This window comes from Rhipicephalus microplus, chromosome 7, assembly GCF_043290135.1.
Source record: "Rhipicephalus microplus isolate Deutch F79 chromosome 7, USDA_Rmic, whole genome shotgun sequence".
In the NCBI taxonomy this organism is placed as follows: Eukaryota; Metazoa; Arthropoda; class Arachnida; order Ixodida; family Ixodidae; genus Rhipicephalus; species Rhipicephalus microplus.
Window position 1 is genome coordinate 22,372,899 of NC_134706.1, and position 14,371 is coordinate 22,387,269.

Consider the following 14,371-nt stretch of genomic DNA (forward strand, 5'->3'; position numbering starts at 1 on the left):
GCCTCTTTTTTTTTTTTTTTACTAGAATGAACGGCAGCGTGGAGACACACTGCTTGATCTCTCGAAGCGTATTTTTCCTTAAAGCCTGGTTATCTGCGAACGAAATCTTTGGATTTTACACCCCTCGCATCTAGCCCCCATTGAAATATGGCTGCCATAACAACGCATAGAACCCATGTCCTTACGCCTTTGCTGCACAGCACTTTAGCTCCAAGGTTAACACCGCAGTGAAATGAAGCTTGCGTTAAGCAGTACCCTTTTTAATGTGCTGGGAGCATACTGCTAGCTGGCCTGTGGACCATCTTAAACACGTGCAAACTTCCATTGGCGTCATTCACGAAGGTGCATATCGTAATTGTACATTGTAAAAAAAAAACTAAATAAAGCGGTAGCACAACTACAAGATTGTCACAGGACAAGATGCCGAAGTGCACTGCGCCGTTCTATACGCCTCGTATTGCCTTCTTATCGCGCTGCGTTCAGCATGATGCACAACCAATTAGCCGAATTTTGCACACTATTTTGCGATTCGCCACGTTTGATTGCCCGTGACAGAGCCAGACGTCCGCTTACCGGGTGAACATGAGCCATGTTTTGAAAAGGTTCAAGATTCCTCTGTGGGAACTGAAACGACCGATGTCCGCCGGCCCTCACTCGAGCGACCCGTCGGGCGACGCAGTTCTTCACAGCGACTTAAGCCGCGACGGTCGTCGTCACTGCTTCGAAGACGTGGATCGCAAGATAGCCTGTCGCAAAGGGTGAGATAATAAGGCAAAAGTTCATGGGAACATGCAAACTTCAAGAGAATAATAACTTTTAAACATAAGTTTCCGCTGCAGGAAGCATTTTGTCAAGCAGGCATGTCTTCTTGGAGCCCTGCAACACTCTTTTAAGTAACCATGCAATGAATGCAATAGAAGAGCTTTTTTTTTTCTCGCGAATTCAACGCCACAGAAGGTTTCAGAATCCGTCTAGTGTGAGTGAAGGTACAAAGGGTATCGCATGCTGCAGTTTCATTCTCTCTTCTCTCGTCCCGATGAAAGGGCTGGAAGCTAAGTAGGGAGGGGTGGCAGGGCCACAGAAAAATGTCAGGCACGCCTCATGACCTTGAACACTTTTTTTTTTTTCCTTCGAATGCACGGCTTCTTCAATGTGATCGTGCGCGCACGCGTGGACAAGTAGCGGCCTCCCTTGGCGATCTCTGTAACGAGTGAGCGCGCCATGTTCGAATCAGCCAATTGCTGATAAATGGGCCGGCTACGTGGGATTTTTGGGCATATTCCGTGATTCGTCCAGAGTAGGGAAAGCACTGCAAAAGAGTGGCCACTTGGGCTGGTTGGTATTGCATTTTTGAAGAGAAAGCAATTTTTAGCTGACCATAATAATTTATTGTGAATTACAGGCCGCGTTCTGCGCTCTAATATTGGGCTCGCGTGTTCTCGGGAGCCTCTACTACCTGCATTAAAGAAGAAAACAGTGTTTGTTAAAAAATTAGCTCAGACACATTCCAGTGCTCAAGGCTATCTTGTGCTTAATAATGGGACGATAACACATACGTGGACTTGAAGGACAAAACATGTATCAAATTCTGACATATTGAGGCAAACACGCGCGCTTTCGGATGCTTGCATACATCTCGTAAATAGCAGAAACAACAAGAAAAAGACAGACAATATCATTGAGCCCTACCTCAAAACCAATCATCATTGATAGAGGTACAATAAACAAGCAATAACGCACTGCGCAGCCTCCATATTTGTGTAAAGCGCCTCTATCAATTTTCGGTATATAAGGTCGCAACTTATCACAAAAACTTAGTTATAACAAACGGTGGTTCACGTGTGGAATGCTACAGTATATATGTAGGCTGACGTGAGCATGATTCATTCTCTAGGCAAGCTTTTAGACGTAGCGAACGTCGTTTGCGAGATACTTTGCGTGTTCCGAAGTGAATACAAATAAGAATACCGTCTAAGCGCACACTTCTATATTTAAAACGACAACATTGCAATGCGAACGAGGCAGAATTGACGAGGCGACCACCGAAGACCCGGGCACGGTTGCTGGGGCAGGCGTTCTTGGTGCATAAACTGATCCTATCGGCGAAGGTGCGGGATGCGATAGATAGATAGATAGATAGATAGATAGATAGATAGATAGATAGATAGATAGATAGATAGATAGATAGATAGATGGATGGATGGATGGATGGATGGATGGATGGATGGATGGATGGATGGATGGATGGATGGATGGATGGATGGATGGATGGACGGACGGACGGACGGACGGACGGACGGACGGACGGACGGGTGGGTGGGTGGGTGGGTGGGTGGATGGATGGATGGATGGATGGATAGATGGATGGATAGGTAGATGGATAGGTAGATGGATAGGTAGATGGATAGGTAGATAGATAGATAGGTGGATAGATAGATGGATAGGTAGATAGATGGATAGGTGGATAGGTGGATAGATGGATAGGTGGATAGATGGATAGGTAGATAGATGGATAGGTAGATAGGTAGATAGATAGATAGATAGATAGATAGATAGATAGATAGATAGATAGATAGATAGATAGATCTTGAGATTGCATTACACGAAGAATCGCTACGCATATATTAATGTCTCATAAATTTGTTTACGTGTGTCATATCATCATGCAACAAGCATGATAATAAATACCACTTTACGTCCCAAAATTATGATATGGTTATGGTGCTACATTTCGCCTTCCATTGGCACTCATGCCCCAATATTGTATAGACACAAGAATGGCCCATTGATAGCGTGTCGCTGGTCTGTAACGATGGTAAGCTGGAAAAACGAAGAATAGCGCAGGAGTGTGCTGTCTATCACTCCAAACGAAATGCTGCTGTTTACCCAGTTATCTTGCGTGTGCGTCACACGCCTGATTACAATTTAGCAAATTAGCAATAAAGAATCTGTAGTAGTATTGGCTGGAATAAGCTGAAACAGCTGTTTTTTCCAGTTGGTTTATGATTAGGAAAGATATACCAGATCAAAATAATAAACACATTTTTTTACTTGTTTCGGCATTTCGCGCTGGTGAATGTCTCTAACTGTGGCTTGGGTTCAGCAAAATGTGCTTGAATATTGCTCAACTTCATGTTGATACGTTGCGTGTGTTACATATTTGATGCGTGGCGGTTTACTTACACTGATTCCTTGAACGTTTTTTTGACAAATTCATTCGACTTCCCATAATATTCGGTTTTGAAGCTATTTTGCCGCTGTTTTTGTGTTGCCGCTCATATTGGTAACCCTTGTACCAACTAATGGCCTACAACGCAGCCCTTCAACATAGAGAAAGAAGGGGGTGGAGGGCACAGTAAAGAACACTTGTCCCTTTTTTCTTTTTTCTTCGTGCACTGTGTGAAACGCCTCATGCACTGATGCCAACTCAGCCAAGCATCTACTCCAATATTATTTGGGGCCCGACGTCCTCAAAAACACAATACGATTATGAGAGACGCCGTAGCCGAGGGGTATTTGCACAACTTGAGGTTCCTTAACGAGCAGATATTCTAAGCTCACGGGCCTTAAAAACTTTCCCTTCATTCAAAAATGGAGTCACCATAGTCGGGTTTTAAACCCGCGACCTGCGGGTTAGCAGTCCTGACATGACATGTTGAGTTTAACGTCCCAAAACAACCGTATGATTAGGAGAGACGCCGTAGTGGAGGGATCCGGAAATTTCGACCACCTGGTGTTCACTAACATGCACCCAAATCTGAGCACACGGGCCTACAACAATTCCGTCTCCATTGAAAATGCAGCCACCGTAGTCGGGATTCGATCCCGCCAGCTGCGGTTCAGCAGCCGAGTACCTTAGCCTCTAGACCACCTCGGCGGGGCCGGGTTAGCAGTCCAGTGCCATAACCGCCAGAACGCCGTGGCGGGGGCAAGCTTCTACTCTTGTACCGCATCAAGCGGTCCAGGAGTACTGTCTAGATAATAATCCAGAACAAAGAAGCCAATTTCAGAAGCGATATTCGTTGCATCACCTGCCTTGCAGCCATCCTGTACGGTCGACCAGCTCTCGGTGAGTGTCGGCAAGCGCAGCGTCTCCGGCGGAACCCTGACGTGCGTAATGCTCGGATTCGTGATGGTGTTGGTGGCCCTGACGATGTACATCGCGAACCACTTCCTCAAGCCACCGATCGTCGCCGACCGTAGCGTGTGCAGCACCGACGACTGCGTCCGCCACGCTCTTCACATCCTGCGCCGCCTTAACACGTCGGTTGATCCATGCGCGGACTTCGGAGCGTTTGTCTGCGGCGGGGGTAACGGCGGGGAAGCCCAGTCTGGCAACAGCGGCAAAGAGCCTGATGAACAGATAGGAAGCGTAGGCGAGATCGATCCGGCATGGAGGTGGGTGCATTACCACTTCTGAACCATGAATATTTCGAACTCCACGCACCATTTCCATCTCGCATAAATCATTACCTACTCTGATCCATATGTGGAACAAAGAACTGACTAATGTCGTTGAATGGTGTCGCTTAAACAACTTAATTTTAAACCCGCTCAAAACTCAGTTCATGGTTTTTAAAACATCACAAAAAATGCTACCTTTCATTCCACAAGTGTTCATTGACAATCATTTCATTCCTGCGTCTAACTGTGTGTGTTTTCTGGGCGTAAAATTAGACCCTCATTGAAAGTTCACCAATCATAATCTTTACGTCAAACAAAAAACAGCATTTGGTATCTGATCACTCATCAAATCTCGTCCTTTTTTTTTTCACTTGAAGCCTTATTGTCTTTATACTTTGCCCTCATAAATAGTCACATCACCTATAGCATTACATCATGGGGAAGTATACATATAACATTCATATTTCGTCTGTACAGCACATTCAGAATCAGGCCATTCGCATTATTACCAACAGTTCATCTTATTTTAATGCTACCCCACTCCTTCAGGCTAACTGTATTCTTACTGTGTCTGGCTTATTTAATTTTCACTTAATCATATTGTTATATAAACAACTTAACAAACAGCTTGTGTTTGATTTAATCGACGCTAGTTTACTCACTAACACCAATAGCACTAGATTCGCCCACAGTCACAACTTCCTTTTACCTAAATGTAACACCAATTATGGCAAAATGACGTCCGCCTTCGCGGACATTAAATTGTGGAATAACCTGCCCTATACACTAAAATCATCGTCATCTTTTCATGCATTCAAACGTGATCTTAACAACTTCATCTTGCATACCAAGGTTGACAACGATGATTACTTAACGATCCTCATGTATCCGGGCATGAAATTGGAAAGACTTTGCAAATTTAAGTTATTGCTTTATGGCATGATTATGTTTTACTTGTATAACTTATTACTATTGTTCCTGTGTCGCATTCTGACTGCCTTTTTGTTTACTTGATGTTATTTTATGTAAGTTCACTGTTTACTTTTCACATGTGTTGCGTATTTAACGTGCTGTTATAATTAATAATTTTATTGTTATTGTTAACCGAGGGTCCCACTGCAGTCGCTTGACTTTGGGACCCTCGTCTGCATACTACATTCTACGAATTTTGTATTTTGAATGATTGAATAAACTGAATGAATGAATGAATGAACTAATAACTAAATGAACTAAAAAGTACGCCAGATTTTGTGGAGGGGTATTGTGTGTTGCCGCTGTTACTTTTTCCTCAGGTACATATATGGACCCAAACAAATACAGCCGCACAGCGCATGCAGCGACTATCGGCAAAACTATCAGCAGCATTGCGGTTGAAATAAAAAAAAATCTCAGAACACATTGACGCGTTCCATCTATCAATCAATCACTTGTGTAGCCTACACTAGAAACAGCAATTTCTGCCTTTCAGTTAATTTATACACTTTTTGAAAGAATAATATTGAAGGCTGGCTCAATCATTGGTTTGTTCTTCAATCATCGAAAGTTAAGCTTCTTTAATAAAGTGAATTTCTTCAATTTGGTTCATATGTGCACTTTCGGTAGCACAAATATGTATATTACACACGACTGGTAAACGAACGAGTAGGATGAACTATCTACTTAGCGTGCCAGCACTGCAGTGCTACATGTTGTTTTATAAAGTTCCGATCATTGTATTGCTACTTAAAAGCATTCAATAATTTCCTTTCCTTCGTGAGCAGAAAATTTTTAGTGCAGGGACAGCTCGTAATATGGCTAGTTTACTTTTCGGCCCTATTATCGTCCGCAAAAATCTTAGGAGCACAATCAATTACAGAAATCCGCATCTGCGCATATTCCTATCTTGACATCTTTGGATTTCATTTACCTTCCCTGTTTTTCGCTGCCACTAAAACAGACGTTTTGACCGTGAAAGTACTGTCTTTTACGTAATGCCGAAGGGGAGGGGGTTGAGAATGCCCGATATGTGTTTGACGTAATTCCAGTATAATGAAGACGCTAAGTGATGGTAATGCTGCTGAAGTAACGTGTGCCATTGCGTAAGTGGGTATTCCGTCTGCTCAGCGTGAAAGTAGGCACGATCCACACAGAAGTGACGAGGAAATTCAGAGCTGTTGGCCAATTCTACGTTTGCTATGCATCCTTTTTGCAAAGAGCAGTTTAACAAAGCAATGTTGACAGATCTTGGCCACTGGTTGCCAGCCGGTTGGTAGTCCATGTTTATTTATTTTTTTTATCACTTATATTTGCTGCGGTGCTACTCCGCCGACCCTCGGCTCAGCTGCTTGGGCACATTAGCCCCAATAACACATCGGCTGACTACAGTTGAAAAAAAGAACAAAATGCCAAATCTTCTTTATGCAATATCCTTTATCTTCAGTTGTCTTTTATTATGACCTCTACTTGATTATAGCTGAATAACAAGTGATATTGCAGTGAACTCTTTTATGACATCCATGGTAACCTACTCGATTTTTATTCGCAGGTTAGCGCGGTCCTACGCTTATCAGGTGAACAACATCTTAGGCACTCTTCATCAGCTGGTCCCCATCAAGAGGACTTCGGAAACAACGCTGAAAGCACTCGCTGCTCTCTCTCTGTGCCTGCAGAGGGAACGCAAGCGGCACTCCAATGCGTTCGCGGCGTTCATGAAACAGCGAAGACTTCCGTGGCCCGCTAGTCCATCGAAAGCTATCGGGCCTTTCGATGTCGTCGACATTATCTTGGACCTCAGCATCAACTGGAGGGCGTCTATTTGGATCGATGTTCGACTATGGCACTTAAAAACGCGACCAGACAAAGGTCCCTTTGTAGTACTCGATGAGCCCGGTCACGTACCCCTGATTCGAATGGAACAAGTAAGCACGCTCAATGCCGCCGAGTACGTGAGTGCAGTTGAAACAATGGCCCAGTTCATCGGAGAGGTCAGAAATAGCAGTGATACTGAAACCCCGGGTGTTCTGGATGGCGTGGCGATAGATCAGTTGAAACGAGACGAAACGGACTTCCGTGACGCTCTCTTGTACGCACTGAGGGAAGATGATTCGTACGACATGCTGGTACCGTTGCATATGCTGCTGTCAAATCTGGATGTCACACTCGAGGAGTGGATGGCACTTCTCCGGAGATACTTGGCACCTGCTGGGCTCAACGTTACCTTCGACACAGCATTGTTGATACTGAGGTACCCTCAGTTTAAAACCGTCACTGGGCTGCTAAGCAAGATTTCACCGCCGAGGCTGCTGAACGTCTTGGGATGGATGTTTGCCTACTCGTACTCCTGGTTAGAGAACGCTGACTTTGATGACCTCAGCAATCAAGACGGGCAAGGCCATGGCGGCTTCTCGGGCAACGGCTTGTTCGTACACGTACTCTGTTTCGCGGCCGTGCACGAATCATTTGGCGTCGCTCTCGGGGCAGCACTGTTGCTTCACCACCTACCAAGTGAGGAACGACTCAAGGTGACAGAGATTGTCAAAGCTACAGCTGGCGCTATAGTCGAAACAGTTCACGGCTCTCAGAGTGTCTCGAGCAGTACGAAAGCCGACGCGGAGGCGAAAATTTTGTTGGTCGCCTCTCGGGATTTGTGGACGCCCAAGCCTTTGTTCCACCTCGACCATCTAGACGCCATGTACACCAATTTCCCGTCTACGCGTGCCGAGAGTTTCTACGTGTCCTGGTTAGGGTGTCGAAAGGCTCTGAGGCGTTCGCTGTCCAATCGCTACCACGGGACTGTGATGACGGCCAAACTGATGCGCTATGGCGGCGACGTTCTCTACTTGTACTCTCTAAACATCTTGCTCCTCAGCATACCTGCTGTGTTCCCGCCCAACTATCTAAAAAATGGCAACTCGATCATGGCATACGCTGGCCTGGGATTCCAGTTGCTCAGGCAGATAGTCAAATGTGTGGACGAGCGTGGAAGAGTGCTAGACTACGACACTAATAAAAGGATGAAATGGTGGGAGGAGAATCGCATGTGCAAGATCGATGATGCTGTGTCATTGAAGGAGCGAAAAGAAATCAAGGACATCTTTGCTCTTGAATTAGTCTCGGCAGTGGCACAGACTGCCGCGGCCTCTGACAGCAAACCAGCGCGGCTCAAGCACCTCGAGAAACTGACGACCACGCAAACGTTTTACGTGAGTTATTGCAGCCACTTCTGCGGGGAAATCGGAGAGCAAGAAATGTGCAACCTTGCGATGAACAGCTCCAGATTTGCGGAAGCCTTTCCTTGTCAGCGGCGTGGCGCAGACCCGCAGTGCCTGTTTGTTTAGCACGATATTAAGACTTTCGTAATTTGTGTTCCAGAAACGGTGTTTCCATGCGTTTTTCTCTTTTATTGCTAAGATTACAGTTGCTGGTTTTTTACTCTAAACTATAAGAATTTAGTACAAGCAAGCGATCTGGCTATAAGTAGATTAATTTTTCCTTGGAAGCTGGTAATGTGCAAATACTCATACCTATTGTTTTGATTGTTCTTCTAACAGTGGGATTCTAGGAAGCTTGCTTCTATCCTTTTATTGCACGTGGTCTTGTACCACACACGAATTTTCCCTTCACTTCACTGTAGCTGACAAGCACAATTTTTCGCCATGTTGTGCATCACGTAAAGCGTGCTACGTCGGCATAAAAATAGCCTCATACCTAATATATGTTTTTATTCTTCGGAATAATCATGACACTGTCCACATGTCACAAAAGGAAAATTCTATAGAAGCGTATCTTGTTTGGCGCATATACAATATAAAGCGCAGCTGGCTTCAGCCCCAACATGTCCGCTATCACTATGCACAAATTGAGGTCACGAAGGAATGAACGTTTCATGCACCTCAATGTTGCCCTATTTTTTAAATGCGAATCATTTCTTAGCGAACTTCGCCGACTTTGAGCATATCTATCTATCTATCTATCTATCTATCTATCTATCTATCTATCTATCTATCTATCTATCTATCTATCTATCTATCTATCTATCTATCTATCTATCTATCTATCTATCTATCTATCTATCTATCTATCTATCTATCTATCTATCTATCTATCTATCTATCTATCTATCTATCTATGTATCTATCTATCTATCTATCTATCTATCTATATCTATCTATCTATCTATCTATCTATCTATCTATCTATCTATCTATCTATCTATCTATCTATCTATCTATCTATCTATCTATCTATCTATCTATCTATCTATCTATCTATCTATCTATCTATCTATCTATCTATCTATCTATCTATCTATCTATCTATCTATCTATCTATCTATCTATCTATCTATCTATCTATCTATCTATCTATCTATCTATCTATCTATCGAGCCGCCTACGACTTTTAGCTGTCCTGGCCGTTTCGATAACGCTATCGATATTAAACTTGGTATGGCATAACATGACTGCATGACGAACATATTCGACTAGTCATAACATGGAAATCATGACATGTATGCCATGATTGTCATGATTTACATTTTATTGTCCTGCATCACTTGCGGGGATTTCATTCGCATGGCATGTTGCAAAACTGGTATGGTATGACATGAATGCATGGGGAACACAAAAGACAGGCGCTAACATAAAAATCATGGCATACGTATTATTTAACAACATGACTACAAGCCACGCTCATGATGCGCTCGCGGCCGTATCGCAAGCGTCACATATACCAGTTGTGGTATTACGGTACGTGAATGAATGACGAAGGTATGTTACTGGTGAAAACATGATAAACATGATATGCGTGTCATGTAACAATATGAATACATGCTACGCTCATGATTCGCTCGCAGCCGTTTCTCTAGCATCACATGTACCAAACTCGGTATTACGTGACGCGAACGGACGACATAGGTAAAGGACACATCGGAACATGATAATCACGACACGTGTGTCATGTAACAACATGACTACATGGCGCACTCATGACGCGCCCGCGGCCGTTCCGCTAGCTTTACATATGTAAAATTTGATATTACGTGATGTCAGTGGATGACGAACGTTTGTAACTGATGCAAACATGATAATCATGAGATGCGTGTCATGTGAGAACATGACCGCATGCCACAGTCAAGGCACCAATACATTTAGACGCGACGCGGTGTGCGTGCTCGCCAGCATTCATTTCATCGCGTCACGCCAGCGTTGTCACGCAAGGCGCCGGTCCTGCCATATACTGGCAGGCGCGCGCCGTGCTTCGTTGCTTTGACGCATGCGCGTTGCAGCACGTCCGGAGTCCCTCCGTCACAAAAGGAGGGAGACGCAGTGTTGTCTGTGTAACGCATCGGCTCGAAATGCAGCATGTCGCATTTCACGCCGGTTGCCGCCGAGCTGCGCCGACGGACGAAGGTCGTGCCGGTCGCACCTGGCGTCGAACTATAGGGTGCTTGCTTTTCGCTAACGCAGCGTTGCTGCTCCCAGTGTGCGCACTTCAACGCTACATTGGAGTATATTGCGCCCTTCGTGATGCAGTCGTGGCCGTTTTGATAGCTCCACATATGCCAACTTTGGTGTTACGTGTCGTCAATGAATGACGAAAGTATATGACTGGTGCAAAGATGATAAATCCTGACACGCGTGTCATGTAAGAACATGACCACATTCCATGCTTTCGTGACCGTTTCGCTAGCTCCACATATGCTAAATTTTGTATCACTTGACGTGAATAGATGCAAAGGTGAACGACACATCCAAGCATGATAATCATGACGCTGAAATCAAGTACGGCATCATGTACCTGCACGGCGTAACGTCCTGCTGACTCGAAAGTGACATATAAACATTTCTCATTCATGCTTCGCATATCATCGATTCCCACTGTACGTGGTATCTGCCAAATTTCTAGCTGCGAAAACAATACTTATGTTTCACAGTGGCTGTGTTTTGCGTCAGCCGTAAACAATGAGTTCACGTTATAGCTTTCACATACACAAAAAAATCACAGCATATTCACGGATGATGAGTGGGGCGAACCGCTGGAGGATTTCATAGCTAAGTCATAAACCATCGACGAATATCGCCCACTACGTCTTCAAAGACGTGACAAACACTGTATGTATTTACACAAGAAATTTTATTATTCGTAAAATGTAGCTCTACCTCACTTCCGTTCCCCCTCGGTGAAGTGGTGATACGGTGATGGGGTGTAGTGGGATGTTGCAAGGATGAAGTAGTGGGCAGTTTGCAAAATTGTAACTACAAGCGTTCACTTACAAACAAGAGATGAACACAGTGGGACAATCTATGGTTGTTTAACGCGCGTCTGGATACAAGTACATGACCTTGCATTCCATTTTGTCTATATCCCAACAATAATTGCTTTATGGTCATTGAAGTGATAGATCGGTGATGTGGTGTAATGGAATGTTTGCAATGACGAAGTAGTGGACAGTTGGCAAAGGTGGAACTATAGGTGGTTACGTACATACATACAAGGAATACACAGACCCACGCCTTTAGGAGCTTCGCCCCCAAAACATGTCGCAAAGTGCGGCTTCAGTATATACTGTCTGTTCTTTGCCTCAGAGGTCAACTTCGCGCTACCAAGCTTTCAATTTGTGCGTTGTATGCAAAAGCAGTAGAATCCCCGACTCCATGCGCTGTCTTCCTCTGTCATACTAAGTATATTGCTCGCGCGCATAGAGTCATTTCTATAGGTGCTTCAATAGGCTGCATTTATATTACACTGCATGTTTTTTTTTCTGTGGATATTCGATATGCAACTTATCGCAATATCCTACTAAGGGCTAGTAACCCACTCCTGGAGTATCTAATTCGTGCTCTTCCGCGGGACCGAACAGATCAGAGTGCTTCATCTGTGATAAGTCGCACTCGTCTGCAGCGTTCACAAGTGCCGCGCCACGGTGGTATAGTAAAATAGTCGGCTGCTGACCTACAGGTCGCGGGATTAAATCTCGGTGGCGGCGGCTTCATTTTAGATAGAAGCGGAAATGCTGTAGGCCGGTGTGCTCACATTTGGATGCACGGTAAAAAAGTTGCGGAGCCCTCCACTACGGCACCACTCCTAATCATATGGTGGTTTTATGACGTTGAACCCCACATCGTAATAACCAGGGTTGACAGTATTTCTAAATAAATAAATAAATAAATAAATATCAATTGACCAAATCAGTGTTCAGAAGCTTTCTTTCGTTCTTTGAACTTGGCATGCGCGGGGCGTGATGACAGAACTTGATGACGGAAAAAGGGTGCTTCGAGTGTTTTGTAATGGCTAGCACTTCATATTTCGTGGGAGTTGGGTGGCAAGCAGGAAACAGTACCTTGATCCTGTATTTCATGGTTTATAAATGCGTTCCCTCGAATGCAGAAAACAACGCATGCGGTATACAGCGTATATTTTATTGCCATAAAGCTTACGTGCAATACGTAAACAATATCAAGATTTCTGTATCAGGTCTTTCCAGTACTAAATACTCTAAGAATCTTTGATATGGTGTGAACTTATCCAAGCCATTCACAGTAGTTTCCCATCCGAAGTTCTAACTTCTCTCCCCGTGGTTTATTCATGGCAATTATTGGGTGTATTATTCGCAATTTCCTGATATTCGGGGCCCATATGTTCGCTTCTTCATTTTTAGCGAACCAGTGGCAAGTAGTAGGGCTTGCCCTGTTCCCGTGGCATATGGCGAGGTATTTTCAGTCATACAAGATGCCCAAATAAGGAGCCTGCTCACCAAGCTTCTTGTGCCCAGGGCATGTTCTTGTTCTTGTTCGCCTATTGACCGTGGCGCATACCCACTATGAAGGATTGGCCAAGAATCGAGTGGTATTAAACATTATTGTTCTGGTTTAGAATGTCCTTTGGCATGTACGCTAGATGCACAGCTGTGCAACGTACCCAATACAAACCCACTGCAACTTTCATAAAGTAGTAAAGCATCCTCCGTGACACTATGGCATTCGTAGTTCTCCTGATAACCGAGGTACCCACTGGACATTTGTGAGACATTATGCGCGATTTATGCGGCGGAGAAGGCTCGTTGACAGGTGGACATCGAAGTGAGAGACCGCGAAGCAGACGCGGCCCGTAAGCGGTGGCAAGAGGACGTCCATTTGTAACCTGTATTGATATTGTCACGTTTCTTAAGACAAACTTGGTTTATTGGGTTCGTTGAGTCGACTAGCCAAGCAGCAGCTCAGACAGATCGTCTTTGTCTTCTTCCACTCCCGGATCTCACCCAAGCATATCAGGTGGCATTAGTCCCCCCTTTGAAAGCATCGACTCGATGCTCGTAACGAAAAAAAAATGAAAGCATACACACGCAGATACAGAGAACCAAAGGAGGGAGAGTGCCAGTACTCGCAGCGCAAATGAGGAAATTGCGCCAATGCTTGCGCCAAGCGCAAAAACAAAAGGCATAAAAACACAGGAGAACACGAACAGCAGCAGCAGCAGCACAATGTCACGGCTCGTCGCAACACGTGAACCACAAGGGCTACTGTGTGAAGTACGGCTTCAGCCTAACGACATGCACGGTTTCGGGCCGAAGCTGTGGACAAGAAGACGCTGCGCCGTCCGGAAATACCTCGTAGGTAAGATCGGTGACACGTCTAAGAACCTTGTACGGTCCAAAATAACGGCTTAGGAGTTTTTCGGATAAGCCTGGTCGCCGGACAGGGGTCCATACCCACACTCGGTCCCCAGGGTGGTAGGTGACGTTTCGATGGCGGAGGTTGTAACGTCGTGTGTCTTCATGTTGTTGGCGACTGGTGTTTATGCGAGCTAGCTGACGAGCTTCTTCTGCGTATTGAGTGTATTCCTCAGCGTCTGGAGCGATTTCATTGCTTTGGTCACACGGAAGCATAGCATCGAGCATGGTTCGCACGTTTCGTCCGTAAACGAGTCGGAAAGGCGGAAATCGCGTTGTTTCTTGCGTTGCCGTATTGTATGCAAACGTGATGTACGG